Genomic DNA, 19,723 nt, shown 5'->3' on the forward strand with positions numbered 1-19,723 from the left:
ACTTGGAGAATGTACGTTGGAGCGTTCCTCCCTGAATCTAATTCTATCTGTCTCCCAAATGTTTACCCTCTCCAAATGCTCTTTAACAACATGTCAGCCATCAGTTATCACACTTGAGTTGTCAGCTCTAGCAAATGCTCAAACCTGACCAGCAACACTGTTAGATGGTCCTCAAGCATTACTTGTGGTGTTGGAATCTACTCAGAGTATAAGCCTTGGTGATGTGTAGTGCTGGCAGTACTTAATCCGTAGCCCCGGACTCGGTCCTTCAAATAACTTCTTACCAAAGTCTGTGAGATAGTCGACACTGGAAAAAACTGATGATGGAGTTGACGATGTGTAGAGTGGCTGATGGATGACTTCACCTCACCTGAAACTTAGAGGAAGAATAATGGCTTGAAATTGTGAAATTGGACAAGATGGTTCATCTTAAAATACTGTGTAATGTATGGCTATTTGCACCTAAATATGGATGGGTCTTCATCCAGATTAGAGATGTGCGGGCTGAGGATGAGGAGGATACACACTGAACAGGTCATCAGTTCATCACGGGGTAAATACACACGCATATATTCACACCTGAGGGTCATTTGAAGTTCCGGATTAATCGAGAACACATGTTTTTGTCTATTTTTGTCTGAATCTGAATGACAAACAAGTTGCTTTAACTCAGCATATTGTTGGATCTGTTTGTTTTTAAGGAACCAGCTGTTTATTATCTCAAGTAGTTCCAATGGTTTATTTGAGGAGCATTTCACAAAAGTTCTCTTTTCCTTTTTGTGGGCAGTTGACATATTTGACAGTTACTTTGCTGCTGTCAAACTATCTCAGGGGACAATTTCTAACCTCCCTTGAGACCTCTAACATTTCACTTAACTCTCAGACTAAATATCCATTTGAACATAAACCATCTCACATCTCAAGAGGAGAGACAACAATTCAGGTTGACATATTTCTCTTTAGAGACCAAGAGATGGATTTATGTTACTTTAGGGATAGCCATAGGCTTTCAGAGGTGGGAAACAGTTGCTGCAACAGTGTGTTCTGCTGATTAATTTGGGTGCACACAAAATTAAGCTTAATACTGAATCATTTTGTACAGAAGGCAGTTTCCTTAACTCTTTCATTAAAGATTACAGAAGATCCACCCTATTGTATTGTCTAATGTTATAGCTTTTCTATTTACCTAAGCCCCCAGCTACATGATGACACAGGGGTTGTGCTCCGCCAAAGTGTTTTTTAACTGATTCCAAGGGTCCGCTGTAAAAGCAACCATATGCTTGCTACATGCTGTCATTGCTCTTTTGATGTTGGCTTAATTAACACTCATCTGGGTCTCAAATGGTTTGCGTGTGTGTGTGTGTGTGTGTGTGTGTGTGTGTGTGTGTGTGTGTGTGTGTGTGTGTGTGTGTGTGTGTGTGTGTGTGTGTGTGCGTGTGTGCGTGCGTGTGTGCGTGTGTGTGTATTCCCAAGGCAGAGGGAGAATGATGTTTACCTACCACCTACTGCCACAGACCTCGGGGGCTCTTTGATGCTATGGGGGAGTACGGGGGCATTTTACACCCGTGCTGATAGAATAGGTCAATAGTGCCTTTAAGCAGTGTGTTGTTGTTTTGTTTTGCTTTTTTGTTTAATTAAGCAGTTTACAGACTCAAAATAAGGATTTCTGTTTTTGATTTCTTCCCAACCAAATTTTAAGATCTTTTAATGAGTCACATTTGTCGACTGTAGTCTGCAGCTCACATTGTTTTCCCCAGGCTGTTTGACGTACTGCAAAGTCACATGTGTATTGCTTGATATGAGATGAAAATAAGTGACCAGCAAATATAAAACATTTTCAAATCCTGGTAATAAAACATTGAAGATTCTAATTTCCATATATGTCATCACAGATATATAAAAAAAAGCATATACCCTTGTTGAGTTATAATACATTTGTTTCTGGAATTCTTAAATGATATTATTTTGTTTGGTTCGGGCAAATATATTTTATATTGAGAGTTATGATGTGTCACAATGGACAGTTCAAACTCAGTATGTCCAATGTACCTGTTTTCAGTTTTAATGCATGTGGATGATCTGAAATCTGTAATTCAAATGCAAAACACAGTGTTATCTCAACCTGTTGCTTCCTGAAACAAGTTAAATCACCAATATGGGACCAAAAGCAAGAAGGACATATTGTCTTAATGGTGAAAAATATCCAGCTGGGAATGGATCCATATACAAGTATTTGTTTTTGACACTTACTCTTGGGTGTTTTGCATCAAGGAAAGCAGAATGGTTGGATAGGACAAGAACAGACATGCTATTCTGTCTGGATGAGATGGTAGATGACTTGAGAGTCTTTTCAAATGCCTTGCATGCAAAGCAAGAGATAAGCTGATAAATATTAAGCTCCCTCTTGAGCAGTGTTTGACTTCAAGTACTGAAAGGACTCGTCCAAACAATGTCACAACTGATTTGTAAGTCTCTGGCTTTCAGAATCTGTCTGAGTTTTCTCTGTGGTTTCTCGGTCATAAAATCGTATTATGTCACCATGGATATGAGGCCTCAACAGTCCGAAGACAGGAGCTCACAGGGGCTCGTGGTTTCTCCAGCAACCATGGAGGCAGTGCAGGCTATTAGTTTTTTCAAAGTTCCCACTGACAGGCTACAAAAACACTCTCGGATGAAAGTTATTCCACAACTTGAGGGATGCTGAAGAGCCGCAACACGGTTTGAGGGGCGAAGTTGACACTTCTGACTTCTGACCTTCTTGATCAAACTAAACAGAACTCCCACCGCAAAGACTCAGTGTCTCCCCCGAAGATGGCTGTTTTATGTTTCCCCACATGAGCTCGGACATCCGTCAAGAGAAAGGGTCCTTGAAACATCTGTGTTGTGATTACTGAAAGCATGATCTCTCCTCCCCCTCGTCTAAGAACCCACATTCCACCCATTCTTATGCCAAAGTTTCAAGATTGCTTCCACATTCAGGCAGGTAAAAAATGTATTCAATGACTATGGGGGCATTGTTGTAGCTAAACCATTTGTCAATGCATATGGAGAATTGTCTCTCTGGATTTCACTCTGTCTGTCTGATAACTTGTCTGTCTGTTAGTAGGCTTTTAATTGTGTAAGAATTTTGCTCGTCTGTATTAGAATTTGTACATGTAATAAGATTTGTCAACGTGAACAAAGATATTTGTGTTTTCAGTAAGATATGGAGGTGCAGTTGTTCGCCCGGGGCGTAAAACAGTCCTCGACTGCCTGTCACAGCAGAAGTGTGGCAAATGTGTTTAAAAAAAACCCACACCAATTGTGAACCTGCTTGACTCATGACTTGTGACTTGGCCATATTTTCAGCATTTCAAGCAGGAAGCAGACTTTTCAACTACTAAATTATGAGACAACTTTTGTAGATTCAGGTTCACATTGACAAATTATTGTACACGGTGACAACTCTCACTTTGGGCAGACGGCACAGAATACAGACAGACAACTCTAAAATAGTTTTGAAAAAAATAATGCCCCCATAAATAAACTTCTGAAAGCTATAGAATATATACATTGCAACACATTGTTGCAGACTTGTGCATTATTTCATTAATTCACTTTACATTTGTTTATATGCTTATTAGTGGAACCTCTCAGGACAGACATCATTATTCTCTAGCTTGTTTTCTGTTTTGTTTTGTTTTTTTAATTCTAAATATACTTTTTGTTGCATTTCGTGCTTCAGTTTACTGTGCGTTCATGGTAAAAAAAAACCACTTGGTAAAACCACTTCCTCTTTTTCAACTAGTCATCGTTAACGTCAGTTGACTAAAGAAGGTCACATTTCTGTCTTTTGTTGTGAGACATCTTGTTCAGTCACACATAGAAGTCATTTAATTCTTCCAAAAATACAGCCGTTAGAAAAGCCGAGTTCAATCTCCTGTGAGTAAAGAAGTATGTGAACAGTCTGCAGTGTTGCATGATGGTAAAGGTGCGTCCAACTCAGGGTGTAATGCTATAGTTTGTGTAGAAAGGTGGGTGATGGAGTTCAACATAATGCAATAAAAACACATTCAAATACCAATGTATTGTTCTGATTTTATTGACTCAGCAAAGTATTCACTAAAAAAGTATTCCTTTGAAAAAACAGATGCAAAACATTAGTTGAGATGATTTGTAGAAGTCCCTGTTGGAGAACTGACAAGAGCAAGGCACATTATATTGTAATCCAGGGGAGTCAAACACAATTTAGTTCAGCGGCCACATACAGCACAATTTCATCTTGAGCAGTAAAATAATGCCTTTACATTTTTAATTTGAAGCTTTCCTTTGTTGCGCCATAGTTTCTACAAGATGACAATGTTTATATTTCTGCAAAACCAAATAATTACTACTGAAAATGACTACAATCTCAACATAAAGCCAATTTTAATGAAACCTTCTGGTGCAAAATGAAGTAAAATGTCCAAAAACTCCTGTTGTAATTGTTGAATTTCACGTGTTTTTACAAACTCATCTTGACAGCATGGCTTTCAGGCTAATGTGTGAAAGCTCCTGGGGAGTTAAGATATTTACTCCACTGTTGACACGCTGGAGTTCCGCGGTGCATCATCTATCAAGGCTGATGTTGCCGTTAGCTGTCTGTTATCACACTGCTTACTCTGCTCTCCACCCCCGTTCTCTACTCTCAGCCAATCACATGCCAAATCACTCAAAAGGATATAAACCAACAGAACATCACGTTAACCTTAACATTGCAACAACAAGAAGAAATTCAAACAACTATGACAAATGATGGAGGGAGTGGTGAATCAAATAACCTTGTAGTTACCATTGGTTTCCATGGTGACAAATGTGGCGAAGGTATGTGTGCTCTATCGAGTGCTTGTTCTGGTTTATAAAATTTGTATTCAGCTTTCTAAGCCATTTTAAGACCTCAAAAAAAGTCTGTTAGCTGAATGTTAGCTAAAAAGAGAAAATATATGTCCATCAGAAAGAAGTATGGATGGATGGATAAATTAGGCAGAGGTGCGCAAACTCAACCAATCATGTAATATCATGAACATGTTTATTTTTCCGCTTAGAATATAGCTGTCACTGTTACTCTTCACTGTCGAATTAGATGTAATGAACTTTCCTGAAGATACAAACTTCAAGATGTTGTTTCGAGGATGAGTGGAAATCCTTTTAAATGATTTTGACATTGCCCAAGTTTGATTTACTTTTTACGTTTTCTTTTCCTTCAACCAGAAATTTTTTTTGGGGGGGAAACCTCATAGAACTTGTTAGAGAGAGCCCAGGTGATGCCACTCAAGTTAAAAAAAAATGTCCATCTCTTTCACAGACCATCCTGCTTGCCAGTTTGTGAAGAAAAGGGCTGAAAATAAGTGAAAAGCTCTGTTGTCTTTGAAATGCCCTGCAGGGACCACGTGTCACATCGTTGTGGCGTATGTAACGCATCCAGATGGCACAGAGAAGTGCAGACAGACTCTAAGAAAATAGAGATGATAATGAGAAAGAAGCACATCAGAGAGACGGGAAGACCGGAAAGAGCCTCAGATATGCAGACAGATCCAGATGTACATGAGTTTGGCATTTGAGTGCTTGGTATACCTTTATTCTGCAGACTGTGACCAATCACTTACAGTTACCAGTGTGTAGATCAGACCTGTGGCTCTGACTGGCCCTCAAGGAGTCAGTGAGGAATTTTGACTGAAATGAAACGTTTTTCATGCTGCATGCAATACAACTAAAGTTTTTCCAAAGTTGCTTGATGGTATAGATTTACCCATCATGACTTTATTAATCAATTGAAATTTGAATCATTGCTAGCAGAGATACAAGAACTTTACTGAAGCAGAAATAGGACAATGGCTTATCAAAGTGAATTAACATACTGCTTTCCAAAGAGAGGTATATTCAGGTTAAGAAGAACTGAAATACACATTAGGCTTAGATTGTAATGTGCCTCCCCACTGATCAGTAACTGTCTCTCTTCTGACTTAATTGTGAACAATGACAGATTATAATATTCATATTCCACATCACTGCAGTTGTCTGATATTAGCTCACTGCTTTTTAAGGCTTGCTTTAGGCTTTTTTCCCCAGTTTGTTTACATTTTAAGCATTTCATTAGCGTCAACTCAGGACCGCAGGTGGAATCATTACAAAAGTTACTGTGTTCAACAAACTGCCGCAATACATTTGAGTTACTTTAAGGATTGAAGACATTATTGGATCTGGGATTAAAATGCATGCATCTGCATTGTCCTATTTACTGCACAATGTCGAGATTGCACCAGATTTCTGCGCAGAAAACTTTATCTACTGAGATCAAATCGCATCGCGGCTATATGGGTTAGAATTTTGAGTCATACTTGAGAGGCTGATGAAGAAACATCAAGAGAGCAGAAAAGTGTTGGGTCACAGTGACCACAAGCTTTAATCAGGTGCTGGTCACACAGGCCACGAGTCAGGCATCAAGGCGACTGCCCGGCCACAGTCTGGCCACAATGGAGCAGAATCAGTCTCGTGCTGGCTGGCACTGGACCACTGGGTTAAAATTTTTTTTTTTTTTTTTTAATTCATATAACAGAGATCTAGTTTTAAATGATCTGGACTGACTTCCTCCATCCCAAAATAGAAAGAGGAACTAAAATTTGCAAGAATATGCAAATCATTTTGAAAGTATGATTCATTGCTGAGTACTGTATACTGTTAATATGCTTTCATTGCCTTTTTCAATTGAGGTGAAGTGATACCAATGAGATTCGAGGTTTAAGTTGATGACATGCAGGAATCTTACAAATACGGCCAAATGCCACACAAGTGCAATCGAAATTCTATTAATCATTGATTCAGTTACTAATTTGCTGACCTGATTATTATAAAAATAAATAAATAAAACCAACGAGTCAACATGTCTCTACAAAAGTAAGCAGCCGTCAGAGTTGGACATTGTGGTTGCACACATTCTGGGCAAATGCTTCTCAAAAGGCTCTGATTGTGCACAGCAGAGATGTTCCACCTTTCAATATGACACATACCTGATGCATAGAGTCACGACAAAGCCTGAATGCTTGGTGTTTTGGCCCAGCCTGGGCTGGTACTTGAACCACTGAGGAGCCTTTGTGGGGAAACCTCAGGAGGCTGCTCTCAGTGAACTGTGTTCGAATGAATTTTAAAAGGATCTTTCGAAGCTTAAAGACTCTTCTAAAGCTTGAGACAGCAAATATTGAGCATGGGGGTTCTGAAAAGTACAGAGAAAAAAAAACAGAATCCTTGTGTAATCCTGATGTAAGTTTTTATCGTTAATACCTTATTGAAACTTAAGATGCTTTTTACTTGGATGGAAAAGAAGTAAAACAACACAACCTGGAATACTTTCACTAGTCAGAAACTGTCTTCTCGTGCTCCTATCTCTTTTTTCTCTTCTAAAGCACTTGGTATCTGCTGTTTGAATGCAAAATAAATAAAAATGGTCCTGCTTTCTGCACTAAAGCAGTGAAAAGTGAAACAAGCTCAGTTGGACTGAGGTCAAACTCCTCAACTACATTCCTCTGCTTGGTCGTAAAAGCTACCCGGTTGTCTCGTCTCAGCCCAAAAAAAAAAAAAAAAATACTGTCCCTCTGGATTGTTCTAATATTGAGATGAGGGGGCTCTGTGTACAGAAATGGGAAAACCAAGTCGTGATATACTAGTTACACAACATTGACTTCAAAACTGCAAAATAACTGGTGAAAACAGAAAACGTCTTAAATAAGGATCTAGGAATGCTAAAGTGTAACACTGTTCTTGGTTGCGTGTGTATTCGGTGCAGCTTAAGTTCACATGCAACCACTTGTTTCTCTTCATTTCGCAGTCTTAGTAATTATGACAGGCCCGAACATTAAAATGATGTATTTGAAGAACGCTTTTGAGTGGAGATCTGAAACCTCTGTGGGCCACGCTGACGCAATGCTCATATTGCAACGGGGCTCTCTGGTGATGCAATCTGTGGAATCTGTCTCTAATAAGAGTGATTTCATGAGAGGACGGCCAAACACACCCAAAAAATGGGCTGCTGACAAACCCGACACACATGGTGGAAACTGTTCGTCTGGAGCCAGTCGTTGTTAATTAGTGGGAGAAGTTTGGTTAACCTCATCAAGCCACTTCTTTTAATCGTTATTACTCACGTTTGAGTCCTGAAAATTCCGCTTTTAATCGTGTTAACATTTCCATGGGGTGTTTTTCATGAGCGAATAGACATGTTGCAGGTACGGATTTATATGCATGGTCGACCAATTATGGACTGGATATGATTCAAATATGGTTGTTCGAGAAAATCACACGCTCAAGGTAAAGAACATACAATGTAGTGAGGCTGAAAGCTCCTGAAGTTGATTATCATTGTGATCTTTCAATCTGGTAAACAGGTGGAGTTGCTCTAAAGTATTGGAGGGAAACACTTCAGTAAAATACTTTTGGATCTTCATTCTTATTCCCAAAAGAAAAACTCTTAAAGGGGTCATGTTATGCAAAATTCACTTTCTAATGGTTTTCAACAGTAATATGCACGTGGGAATGAGGCTCCAGAAGTGAGGAAAATCTTTCATCTCATTTTTAAAAAGTGTGTTACTCTAACGAGCCAATCAGAAATCACACCCTATATAGTGCCATCACTACGTTTAGCCAATCCCAATCAAGGTAGGCCCTCTCTTTGGCCCTCCCACAATTATGCAGCTCTGCAATGTCACATGGCACCACGACAGGAAGTGCTTCGTCCTCTTTCCAAGATAGGTGTGTGTGGGCAGAGCACAGTCCAGCTCACCCAGACACAGCAGATTATGAATGCAGCTCCTATGATCCAGTATTTAAATGGATGAATATCAAGTAAAAGCTGGATTTGGTGCAATAAACTTTGGATACAATGTTTTTGGACCAATGAAACCCATGATAAATTGTTGAAAAGCTGTATAATATGACCCCTTTAATAAACTTTTAGATTTTGTGAATTCCCCCAACTGTATATGTTTTGCGGTTGTTGGGCAAGATTTTAAAATGCAAAAACTTGACCAAGTGCTTTTTCTCAGTTGTTTTGGTTTCAGGTATTCTTTCGTTATAGATTGTTTGCAGCATGTACAAACCAAGACACATCAGCTCCAAGTACTGCATGCTGCCAGACACGCCCACCTGTTAGAGTTGTTATCTCTCTGCAACTATGAAAGGCTTTAATGAGTACACACACACACACACACGCACAGACACACACAGTACAATGTCCACATGGATTTTCGATTCACAAGCATGCAGCTGCTTTCTACACAACTAGTGTGAATGATCAGTGACAAACTTTTGAAACTATTGGTTCTGTTATAAGAATCTGCCCATATGATAACACCTCTGCCTTCATCACATATTCTATTTGTGTGTTATGTTCTAGAATAATATTTCTTTTCTCTAAACTAAGTGCTTCTGTTTTTTTTTTGTTGTTGTTTTTTAATCCATTGTAATCAGGTTCTTTCTGAGCTGCCTGTTCACTCCCATGCACCTGATTCAAATGAATAGGCTATTAGCAGGCCTCTGCAGGGCTCCGTGACCCTTTCATATGAATCAGATGCGTGGGAGCAAAGAGATGGCTCAGACCTCCAAATAAAGGGTAGGATTAAAAAAAACCTTTTGCACTTAAGTTTTTGAAATGCGAAAAGACAGTTTTGGACTGGATTGAAGGTCACCTTTTGAAAACACGTACGTGACTCCATTGTGAGCTTTTCTCAGGCTCACTGTATGTGTGTCCATGTGGCCCCCAAGTGGTAGTAAATCTCATGATGCAAATAAAAGCAAGAAGGCCGTCGTGAAACCACTGCTTTGTGCCTCTGATAGCTGTCACAAACAGCACAAATGCCACCATTAGCTTTTCTGAGGCCTTCTTGTGGATTCATTTCAGGGTTAACCTTTCTTTTGCTCGGCTTTACCCTACTTTACCGAAACATGTGGAACAGATCACAGCAGAAAGAACTTAAAGCGTATTAGTACTACGTTCATCAAGTGAAAGGGTGCATTATGTGCCGCATTGGACAACAAGCTGGTTTTCAGTTGTCATTCAGCTTTCAAATCTAAAGAGTAAATTTATGAAATGGCTTTAACATGTTTGTTTTTGTTTAATATGGTGATCTAATCTTCAGTAATATCTTCACAGTATTTAACACCTTTCTCATTCTGGATGGCCACAGTGCGGTGCCTGGGGAGCTGATGGGGGTCAAGGGTCATGCGCAGGGATTCATGCTTTTTCTAACCTCAAGGCCACCACTGCACTGTTTATCAAGCTGTCTATTACTGAGTAATAACATTTATTTCTGTGACTTCAACAAAACAGAAGCAGCTGAAACAGTGTCCTGTGTAATTTGGCAGCAGTGAGTGAACTCCTTCTCCCCGGGGGGGTAATGCATTATTTAGTCATCCAGGAGCAGTTGCTCTCGAGGTGCTTCTGTCGATCATGTGATGATTTGCTTTTGCTTAAATGCTCTGCACTGTACTTTCAGAATATTTCTGCACTCAACATCTTTTTAGTTCATCATCACTTCAGTGTACTCAGATATTCTGAAAGAATCTACAACATTCCCTAAATACCTAATTGTATTCCACTGTTCAAATATTGTCCTTTTTTTGTGAAGGTTGTGCCCTCTATATTCATGCTGACCGATGGATTTGATGATATTTGATGATATTTGAGGTTTTTGTGTGCTGCGATGGAAGTCCTGAAGTGGTTTCAAGGGTATCACCCACTGACAAGTTGTGAATCAGCCCGACACGGCTGCAGTCACACATGAGTCAGCGCCAACTCTCAATCCAGGCCTTGTCCCAAGCACTCGGTCGGTACGCAGCAACTGTTTGAGAGTATGTGCGAGTGTGAGGGTGTGTGTGTGTTTGGCGGTGGCGGTGGTGGTGATGGTGGTGGTGGTGATGGTGGTGGGAGGGGGTTTGTGTGCACTCGCCTGTGATGTTGGAGAGAAAGTGAAGAGAATGAGAGTCTATGTGTGCGAGTGTTTGCGTGCACTCTGGAATCGCAGAAGTCCTGTTTCTCTGCTTTCTAGGGTGGGAGTCTGGGAACAATGGGCACATTGTGCAGAGAGTTGGCAAAGTCAGGGGGGTGGGAGGTAGCAGCGGTGGACAAGAAGCAGCAGCAGGAGGAGGAGGAGGAGGCAGCAGAGGAGAGCTGAGGGGAAGAGGGATGACTGAAGATGAGTGAGGAGTTTAAATGGTGCTGGGAAGAAGATGTGGACAGGAATTGAGTTGTAGAGGATTAAGTGAATAAAGCATAGAAATCTATGCAATATGGTTTGTTTATGATCATTTATTCAGTGTAGGTACAAAATAAACTAAATGGTGGGTCAGCAAACACAAAAAAACAGTACATGCTAGTTTCAATTAAAGATTGCTTGCCAGTCTAGGTCGCATATCAAGTTTTTAGTGTACCTGTGTATTCTGACTGGCTGTAATTTTGTATGTTTTTTTGTAAAGAAGCAAAGAACATTTGTCATATTTTTGATATCCACAATGATAAGTTGTCCAAAAATTACATTTCCTACTTTACCTGTTCTCCACTACTCAGTCTGGAGGTTACATGTTTGTATATAAGACAATGTGACACCCCCAAGCAAATCAGTGGCCGTGATGCAGGACACTGAAAAAACCTGGCAATTTCAAGCACTTGATAGTTGTTGTGCAATAATATTTATTTATTTTTATTCTCAAAATAAACAAAAAACAACTGTGAGACTCTTCCCTGTGGGGACAGTCTGCAAGGTTTTAGTTGAATGTTTCCCTCAAGCTCTCTTCTTTTAGTTTGTGGTGTGGTTTATTGATTCAAAGCCTCAGCCATTGTTTTCTGTACTGTTGCATCTGTCAGGGACTTTGCTAACGTACAACTCACGACACCATCTGTTGGCGCAAAGTGGTGTTACAGGACTAAAAGCCCTGATTAAGTTGGTTTAGCTTCACTTCAATAAATATTCCTGCAATGCTATCCATACTTCTCACCAATCTACTGTATCTACCTAAATGTTTAACTTTGGTCACTGGAGCAAATCCCAGCTGTTGACAGGTAAAGGCAGGGATCATTTAGGATGAATCGCATAGACTTAAATTCACATATGAAGGCAGTTTTGAAAGTCGCCAATTAGCCTCAGACACATGTTTTAAGGAAGAAACATGTGTAACAGAAGAGAACATGTGCACGCATAAGGATTTTTTTAAAACTGTGAACAGAAAGGCCCAAAGCTTGGAATTGAACCAGGAACCTACTAACCATTAGGGTGCTAATTTGCAACCAAATATGCAACCATTTTCGTTGGCATTGGTTTTTGTTTTTTGGCCACAATTTGTTGATTATTTTTACAAGTTTCATCTGAAAGAAAAAAAAAAAAGGATTCTAACTGGTCTGAAAAAAGTTGGATGGTTGTATTGCTGAAATTGTTGCCCAAGTTTTATTGCTTACAGTGGAAGTTGAACACCTTGTATGGCCGCTGCTGGTGTGTAACTGTGTGCTTGAATGGGTAAAAGAAAGACAAGAGATGCGATTTTAAACTGCTGAAGCATTGAAAAAAGTCAGGCCATATACCATATCTTGATAGCAGATACTGTTAACCTCAGGTATGAGAAACTCTCAATTGCCCATCAGTTCATTAGGGAGTAACTCTAATATAAACACAGGCCGGAGTTTTACTGTTAAATTAAAAAAAAATTTAAAAACTCCAGCTGCAGCACAATTTGCAAGCATTTAGAGAAGCAACTTTCTATCACTTCCACATGTTCCCTCTGTCTCTCATAACTCCTGCACATCAAAGCCCGGCTTGAAAACTGCCCCAGTTTTAATGCTGTAGTTCATTTGAAAAACCAGGAATAGTTTCACATTTTTAGAAAGCAGATGTTAACTCTGCTGCATATTAAGAGAATCATTTTCTCCCCCGAGTAATTTATGCATTGCTGAAATTACTCTCACCTGCTTTATTAACAAAAAGAAAATTAATGATTCTTTCAATGTGAGAAACCTCAAACTGAAAGTTTACAGGGAGTTACCATGCTGATGAATTGTGGTGACCATTATTTGAGCAATAAAACATCAGCATTTTTGAGTGAGCTGCAAATGAACTATTAAGTCCTTAAAGGAGAAACTTCATTGTAACTCCCTGTAAAACTGTGCATCGGTCTTGACCTCACTTACAAGATAATAGCTTTGCAGACATAATTCATACATCTATACAGACTATTAGGAACAAATGAGCTGTAGATCAGGTTGAAACTGATGGAATTATGACTGGATGATTGTGCAGGCTGGGGTGAGCTGTCCACCTCCAGCTTTACAGATCAGTATAGAATCCCAGCTTGTCGGCCAGACTTTTGTCTGACACATAGATAGCTATTGATTAATGCAGACTGTATTTAACTCTGTGGAAAAATAATATGCCATTTTGTGCAGTGATTCTATTAAAGCTTCACTCCTTCTAGGACTGTTTTGAAAATGGCACCCATTGAGCTCTATAGGGTGATACATTTTTGGGAGTCGAGGAAGAGACTTAAGGTTACTCACTATATGGAGTTTAGCCAGAGTCGACACTGGCTCTGCTCAGAGTGGATAAATCTCTGTTTTTGTCCGGTCATGCTATTATATTATACCAATCTAGAGTAAAATTGTATTGTAGTTTTAAAATTGTTCAAAAATCTACTTTTCAATTGGATTACAGTGTCATAAAAGCAGAATTACATTTGGCCAAAAATATGACTGTGGCTAATATGAAAGTGCTGTGAGGCTGGAGCAGTGGTCAATATTATTGAAGACCATAACAATATACTGCATTCATGTCAAGGCTTCCTGTGAAGGGTTTGCATGTTTGCATTATTTGTGAATGTGTTTTTTTTTTCTCTCAGTCCAAAACAAAACTTTAAGGTGAAGTAGTGACTCTATATTATATGTACATTTGAATGTGACTGGATGAATTCATTTCATGGTTTGTTTGCCTTTGATGATTGCTCACCTGTCCTGTGTAACCTCAGCGACATTATGTCCCTCTTATTGAATACAGATCATGGAAAAAGCATCAGATCAGAATATATAAATTCACTGGGAGCAATAATCATTCAGTGTCAGGGTCACAGTAGTAACATATATTTGTGTAACCCTTCTTAAAAAGCATTGGCCTCTGGTAACAATTGAAACAAGGCCATTGTTCTCATCTTATGAGATGTTTTGAAAGCCCCTCAATTCACCCTGACCTGCTGGGAAAATGGTCATTTCCTCATTTTCCTCCGTCAGGATACTGCCACCACAAAACGTATCATTGAAGGCTCTTGCCTTTTCTTTGGGGGACAGTTCATTTATGCAGCCAATCCTCCACGTCCTTCCATCAAACAGCGACCATTAATTTCATGGAACGTGTTGATGGACTGGACTGCAGTGATGTGAAACCTTTATCTGTGCTACGGCTCAAAGTTGGTGAAGTGGTTGTGTTATCCTCTGTAATCATCAGTATCATCCGAAATGTTGTTGTGTGAACGAGGCCTTAAAGTATCCTCGGGATAGACCAAAACCCAACTTGCTCCCAATGGTATGCAAACACATTGCATGGCAGCCATCATTATTAATGTGTTTGAGTAAGTATGATTTAGTGCATGAATGAGTGAATGCAACACTGTTGAGGCTGATCAAGTGCTGAAATATTCTGTATAAGTAATGTTCATTGACCAATCTCCAGTAAAACACGCAGAGCAAGGTTTCAACCATTGCTGAAGTCTAAGCAGGTCTGTTCCAGTCGTTTCATATTCATTGATACCTTGACGTGTTTGCTCAGTAAAGTCAGTGTAAAAGTCAAAATTTGCAGCAGTGTGAGAGTGAACAGTGGTAGTGTGACTAAGAGTGAATCAGACACATGAATGCTTGGATGCCGTCTTGCTGCTGACGCTTGAGTTACAACTTCACATTTCACATGTATAGATTCCAGGGTGGTCCTTTCCATAGCCTGTCAGAAACTTACACCTACCCGAACCCACACACACACACACACACACACACACACACACACACACACACACACACACACACACACACACACACACACACACACACGGTCAGTCTTGGCCTTTAAACACAATATGCCTTTCTTATTATTTGCTAACGACCCAGAAGAGAGTGTGTCGACACACACTTGAGCCTCACTCGGTTGTATACTTCATATAAACACACACACTCCCCCACATTCCTCTCCCACTCCTGCACACAAGTTGTTTTAAATAAAGATTTCAAATTTGTCATTTGCAGATGCAATATACATATCCAGGTGCAGGGCAAGCATAGGGGAAGTTAAAATCCCCTCTTTTGGCGACCGTTGCTCAGTGTTTAACTTCTAAAAGACCCAGCCACACACACACGCATGCACACACGCACGCACGCACACATACACACACACACACACACACAATGACAGGATCTCCGTCTCTGAGGGGGCCGATGAAAGTGTTGGGAATGTGCTCAGAGAGGCCACTGACACTTCCTGCGCTTTCTAGTGCTGACGACTGGCCTCAGGCATCTACTGTCCCGCTGACTGCTCCCAGCAGACGTTTAATGGCCAGAAACCGCAGATGACCATCCGAATAGATGGAGCTTTCATTTGCTGTGGTGCTTGTCATCGGAGCTCTGTCACTGCGGGTTTATCCTGTATTAGTGCTGCCGCTGTCTTTCAGCTGTTTGGTGTGATGCTCCTAATGGACGAGTTGTTGCTTTATTGGTAACAAAAGCTTATAAGAGGAAATTATGAAAGCTACAAGTTTAAAGTAATTCACTCAGACACCATGGGTGGTGGCACAACTGGTCATTTACGAGACGAGGTTTGTCTGTCCATCATCTTATTTAAATGCTCATTTTTGATAGGAACGGTGAAAAATGTAAATGTACATGTTGCAGTTTTTGCAATGAGACTTTTTGCTTGACCGATTAATATCACAGGATGCAAAATTACATAACTTCCTCAAATGACATAAATCTTTTATATGTTTTGCTCATATCTGCTCAAATTGCCTACTGAATGATCCACTACAACTGCAGCAGATACGAGCTTCCCACATAGTTAAGATGATAAATGTTACAATGTTGATCCAGGAGGGAGTGAGAGCACTCGAACTAAAATAAAAACCCAAATAATTGTGAAGAGCAATATTTCACTTCTGTTTTCTTGTTATACATCAGTGATTCCAGGCCTGTTTGTGGCTTCACGCTCCACTCCATTCAACACCATGCCAGCTCACTATGAAAGAGCAATTGGCATGATATTATTCAACCCGGTTGATTTGTTCTCGTGTGTTGACGATACTGAAAGTTGTGTGAGTGGATGGTGTTACATGCAGCAAAGACTGGGGAGATAAAATCCTGTCTAGTGGACATAGAGCTACTCCACCAACAGACCATACAATAATTATCTGAAAACCGCATTAAAGCATGGCTGCCACCTCTCACACATATAATATGTGATATTTATCTCATGTTGAGTTGTGATTTTTTTTGTCTGAATGTTAGAGTACCACTATCTTCACAATGAATTCATCATATCAACTTGACATCCGGTTCTGATTAAAATGTATAAACTATAGTCATTCCCTTTTCTTGCCAAAAAACGAGTCCATGGCATGCTGGGAAAATGCTCATCCTGAATGGATGGAAAATCTGGAATGTATTTTTTTTTTTGTGAACCCTGTCATGGATTGATGACCTGTCCAGCCTCTGGGCTTTGGTCCAGTGTTGGCTGAGAGGCTCCAGCAGGTGGAGATCAACTTCATTCCAATAGATATCCAAGAGGCTGCATGGTGACCCAGTGGTTCACGCTCTCGCCATAAATGGTGACCTTAAATTGTGTGAGTGTGTGTGTGGTTGTCTGTCTCTCTTTGTTTGCCAATGGATGGATGGATGGATGGGTGGATTGATGGATGGATGGATGGATGGGTGGATTGATGGGTGGATTGATGAATGGATGGACTGGTCATTAATCAAATGCAAACAGAGTGAATCGTGCAGTGAACATTTTTTTAGCTCTGTTATTACTAGCCCTGATGTTTGTTTTTCAATATGTCATTGTTAACCAAAAAGTGCAGAAATTAAGCAGATACATCCAGCCTGTTGGTCTGTTGCAATAATTTAATACAGCTAATTGAGTGTATGGTGCTTTTTCATAGAATGAAATAATATTTTACCACCACTCCAAGCAAATACAGTATTGCCACAGATGGAGGTCCTCATCAGTCCCCTCAGGAAATTAGAGATATAAACTAAATCCAGAAGACCGTATATTTAATTGATTAGGACTTCCTCTATACTGCCATGGGTGTTCTGCCACGCGTAATATGTGCCTGGTCTGGATCAAGAAGCCGCCAATATTTTTAAGTGGGGCAGCGTGTTCTTGATGCTTGGGTTATGAGTAATAAAAAATGCTTCATCTGTAGATCTTATAGTACCCCGAAGCACAAATGCATTCACAGGATCTTCTTTTATTTTGCCACCTGCACAGTGATTCCCCAGCATTATGTAACGCATTTTCGATATCACAGCCTCAAGCCAGTTTATGACCAATGAGACGTGTAGCTGAGGTGCAGTGGTTTAAATGTATTCTGGAAAGCTTAAGTTTTCATTGCTTTCAACACTGCCTCATTACCCCGGAGTATCCCATGCTTCTCCTGTGAATGTTGGAGAGGTGAAGGCAGGGGTAGGTTTTCTAACATTTCAAACTTGTCCAATGGAGACGAGGAGGGAAAAAAAAAAGCTTTCATCATGGGGTGGATTTTTTTTCCCCTTTTTTTGCGGCATCAGCGCAAAGAGAAAAGAAGGTTTTGGGGATTTAGATGATCACTGGAGAAAGAAAATTAACAGAAGAGGATTTGCACAAGAACTCTGACCTTTGACCCGGAACCTCTAATACTCATGCTCCTTCTCTTGTTCCTTCTTCTTTCTCCCAGTCACACACACACACACACACACACACACACACACACACACACACACACACACACACACACACACACACACACTACTCGAGCCCTGAGGTCCTGTTTCCGGTCCGGGGTGCATGAGAGAGACTAACCAGCATCTGTGTGGGACTGGAGCTTATTGCACAAGCACACATGTTTCTGTGAGCATTGTTGTTGTATGTTTGTGTGTGTGTGTGTGTGTGTGTGTGTGTGTGTGTGTGTGTGTGTGTGTGTGTGTGTGTGTGTGTGTGTGTGTGAGAGAGAGTGTGAGCTTTTCCTGAGCATAATGCGGCTGCTGTTTCTGTTTCATTTTCTCAAAGAAAAAAATCTAAGTGCATAAACACCCTGCAAACGTTAGCCAGATGGAAACAAATATAGTTTTTTTTTTAAGTGTCATATCACACGAAAGTGTATTCACACAGGTACACAACTGCACAAGCTAACCTGCATACACAGAAACACACAGCACCCTTGTGCAGTTTTGGTCGAATAGACAGAGCAAGTCATGTTTCTAACAATCCAATTTAACTTTCTTCTTCTTTTCCAAAGCTCCTGGTGCTGACGTAACAATGGTTTTCTTTTCCACGTATATGAAACTCTGCTGGCGCACATACGTAAATCACTACCGGTTAGGTTGAGACTCATTCCAATTGGGGTGGGGTGGGGTGGGGGTGGATGGGGGTGGGGGGTGGGTTTAAGGTCTTTCCATGTTTCAGGAGCTGGCTCCAATCGATGCATTTCCCTAAAGCTCTTCTTTGTGTTGAATGTTATGAAAGAGGAATATAAGCATTTTCCTGAAGCAGAGATTAACTCATTCTTGACTGAAAGGCTAAAACAGAGCTCAGAAAACTGAACACAGAGGCCATTCTGTTTAGTACAGGCTGATTTTGTTTGGGTAATTCCATGTAAACGGATAGTAGGAAACACAATAAAGACCACTTTGACAAAGATTACTAATTCGAAGCAGTTCTACAATTACATATCATTTTGTTTAATAATAAATGAGTCAGCCCAGATCCTTTCATCTGAACAATATCTTTACAATATCTTTACAATATCTTTAGAAGATTTTTTTCATGATATTGGAGATTCATAGTTTATATATACATTTCATAAAGAAAACAGCAACTCCATTGTGTTTGGAGTTTATTTACAGAGCTTTGCAAAATATTTGTGTCCATCAGATACTTAAAAAAATACAAGTACAGTGTTACAGAGTTCTTCCATGAGAGACTTATAGTAACTTTCATATTGTTATAAGCTTACAGTGTTTACACATTATTGTAGAGTTGCTTAGTTGAAGAGTACAATAAAGTCCCAACAGCTATAATCTGAGGATGAAATATAGTGCATTTTATGTCTGTATGTTTTGAGGTCTCTTTCATAACAGTTCTTTATTGTTTTCCTAAATGTAAACTGGGACATGAAAAACAGGGTTGTCCATGCTTTTTTCAGCTTGTGAGCTATTTCTGCCTCGGTGAAAATAATCTACCTACTTTAAAATCTCTTTCATTCTGAGAATTTATGCATATTTGTCCATTGTGTTGAGTTGACTTCTGGCATTATTGTTTTGGTTTCTTTTGGCCATGACTCCATATTTCACCAAACAGCTTCCCCAAACTCTCGATGATGTCATGAGCTGCAAATATAATAGGTTGTAAGAGAACTACTTCTCATTAACTTATTTTGTATTTTACACAACTGCTGTAACAATCAGAAACTACAATTAACTCAACAGTTAACATTGGAAACCAGT

General features: G+C 39.9%; 1 protein-coding gene across 2 annotated transcripts in view; it reads left to right on the forward strand.

Annotated features, from left to right (window-relative positions):
- The window catches only part of lpar1 (lysophosphatidic acid receptor 1), a 43,814-nt gene that overhangs the window by 803 nt on the left and 23,288 nt on the right, over positions 1 to 19,723 (forward strand). The window lies entirely within an intron of this gene.

This window comes from Blennius ocellaris, assembly GCF_963422515.1.
Source record: "Blennius ocellaris genome assembly, chromosome: 15".
Classification (NCBI taxonomy): domain Eukaryota; kingdom Metazoa; phylum Chordata; class Actinopteri; order Blenniiformes; family Blenniidae; genus Blennius; species Blennius ocellaris.